The 2,830-nt window shown below is 30.5% G+C and overlaps 1 long non-coding RNA gene across 1 annotated transcript in view; it reads right to left on the bottom strand.

Moving 5' to 3' along the window:
• Positions 1 to 1,669: 1,669 nt before the first annotated feature.
• The window catches only part of LOC128248291 (uncharacterized), a 14,256-nt gene continuing 13,095 nt past the window's right edge, over positions 1,670 to 2,830 (bottom strand). Inside the window, exon 3 of the long non-coding RNA XR_008264527.1 lies at positions 1,670 to 2,361. This is a non-coding gene — a long non-coding RNA (uncharacterized LOC128248291). The remainder of the gene's footprint in view (positions 2,362 to 2,830) is intronic.

The raw sequence follows: 2,830 nt of genomic DNA, 5'->3' as shown, positions 1-2,830 counted from the left end.
TGTGTGTGTGTGTGTGTGTGTGTGTGTGTGTGTGTATTTATGTATGTATGTATGTATATATCAATGAAATTCCTACGAAGGTTGATTTTCACGTTTTATTATTTACAATTTTTACAACCTTACATAACTGAAATAAACTAGTACTTTCAATGTCGTAAAATTATAGAAATTGTGAAAACTAAAACGTGAAAATCAGACAAGGTTGGAATTTCATTGATTAATATAATTTCCTGTCCACAAACAATCAAAGTGGGATATGTATATGTGTATGTGTGTGAGATATATATATAGAGAGAGAGGAGAAGTGTGTGTGCATGTATGTATATGTATATGTATGTGTTTGTGTGTAGGAAGTGCTTATAATTGTCAGATAAAACTATTTGTTGCATATTTTATATTAGGTGGTGCCCCAGCACAGCCGCACTCTAATTACTGAGTGAAGTATAACAGTGAAAGAGTAAACGAATATATGTACACATATTATTAAAGCTGATATTGAATTGGTTTTTTTTTCGAAATTTTCTTTATATAATTAATAATCAAAATTCAAATAATGCTTCCAGAAATTGTTTAAAATAATTTAATATTGATGATGATAATGATGATGATGATGTTGGTGATGGTGGAGACGATGATGATATTTACTGTACTAATAAAAATATTAATTTCATAAATATCAAAAATAATAAATGGATTATTTACCAAATCAATATCTTTATATGTAATTCATAGACACTTAAATAAGCACAGCCAGACATTAGCTCTTGTGTGTGTATGTGTGTGTTTTGTTTATTTTTAATTTTCATTATTTGATTTAACTAAATGCATTATGATAAACGTTTCCTTGCTTTTCTAACAGAACTTGTATCATTTTATTATATTTTAGCTTATTATACATATACTGTTTTTTTTTTTTCAGTAAAACTAGATATATTTATCAATACGATTATTTGTAAAAGTTCAAAGCAAAACGTGATTTGATTTTGATATTTTTCTTTTTGCCTTTGTCTCTGTCTTTGTCTTTCAGTCTCTCCGTTTGTCTCCCTTGACCATTTCTCTCTTTCTCCACCCTCTCGCTCTCTCTCACTCACTCTCCATTTTCTCTCTTACTATATGAAACCATATATATGTGCGTATGCATTTGTGTATGTTCTATGTGTATGTCTGTATATATATATATATATATATATATATGCATTTAACTTTACACATACACACATATATATGTAAGTATATTTCGAGACGTATATATTTATGTATGACTATATGGTCAAAATATCATTATGTGTGCAGCTCAAATTGACAACAAATATTTGCTATGTTGATTCACAGGTGACAATACCAATACTAGAAAATCTAATAAAAATTTAATTGGAATTAATTCATCCAAGATTAAAAGTGTATGATTAGAGAAAAGACAATTGGGCCTAGACCCAAATTAACTAACACTTGTTTCATAAAATTCGATCCAGATATTGAAATTGGAGAAAATGAAATATACCTACACATACTTAAAATGAAATGATACTGATGCCATAAACAGTCATAAATGAAGGAGAATATTTGAAAGGTTTATTGCAAGAGATTCTCGTTAACATTTATTTAAACACCAATACCCTACAAGTTTGGAATAATAATGATAATGACCATGATGGCGACGAGGGTTTCTGCTTTTCGTACAAGGACGGCAATTTTGATAAGAGGGGGGAAGTTTAAATTAGTGACCTCAGTACGTGACTTGTACTTTATTCTACTGACTTTCATACAATGAAATATTAAGTCAAAATCTGCGGGATTTGAAACCACAACATAAGGACAGCATAAGAAGTTATCTGTAATCATTGTGTGCCACCGCACTAAATTTCTAGCCTGTACAAAGAGGTGATGAAAAGTCTCTGGCTTTGGGTAAAAGAAAATATAGGAGGATAAGTTAATTATGATTTTATTCAACATTTTCTCCTTTTCAGATCCACACACTTATTGCAGCGGTGTTTCAGTTTTCCAAACCTTGTAAAAGAACTCGGAAGTTTGCGTCTCCAACCGAACCTTTTCGCCATACACTTAAAGCCAGAGGCCTCTTCAGAATCCCCTCATCTACAATGCTTGAAATATGGTTAATCGATTACATCGGAGCCGATACTTGACTGCTACCCTATGTCATCGACAACGTAAAAATGAAAGGCAAATGTAACTTTGGGTTAAATTTCAACTCAGACCATATCTATTCTTAAATAAATAAATACAGAGCGATTTAATGATTCTGTTGACTTGTTGCCCTAAATGCATACTTCTAACGTTGACACGAAGCCTGTGTTGGAGACCGTTGAGTCAAATGTTGTTCCTTTTGTATGCCTTGGAGTACTGGAAAATAAAAGGAGAATTTAACATCAAGCTCAAAACTTACAACCAACAACGCTGTTATTAACATTAAAGAATTGCATATGAAAAATGATTGAAACAGAAATTTCAACAAAGAAACCGACAATCATACAAGTAAATTATATGATGTGATTCGGTAGACATGTTGTTTTAGTAACTATTTATATAAAGAATTGCTTGTGAGAAGAACATAAATGTGTATAACGTAGTCTTTAATTCATGTATTTTCTAAACATTATAGAAAAAAATATATATATAGTTATCAAAGAATAAAATATACAAGTATTTCAGTCAATATATTGAAAAAACATTTAACAGCGTATCTTCTGATTATGTAAAAGTTTTATGCGCATGTATATACATGTGCGTGCGTACCTGTGTACACAGACACACATTCACACACATACACATACACACATACAAATATCTATGTGTGTATATATATATATAT

This window comes from Octopus bimaculoides, chromosome 7 (assembly GCF_001194135.2).
Source record: "Octopus bimaculoides isolate UCB-OBI-ISO-001 chromosome 7, ASM119413v2, whole genome shotgun sequence".
NCBI lineage: Eukaryota > Metazoa > Mollusca > Cephalopoda > Octopoda > Octopodidae > Octopus > Octopus bimaculoides.
Note: the sequence above shows the minus strand (reverse complement) of the source record. Positions and strands in the feature narration are given on the sequence as shown.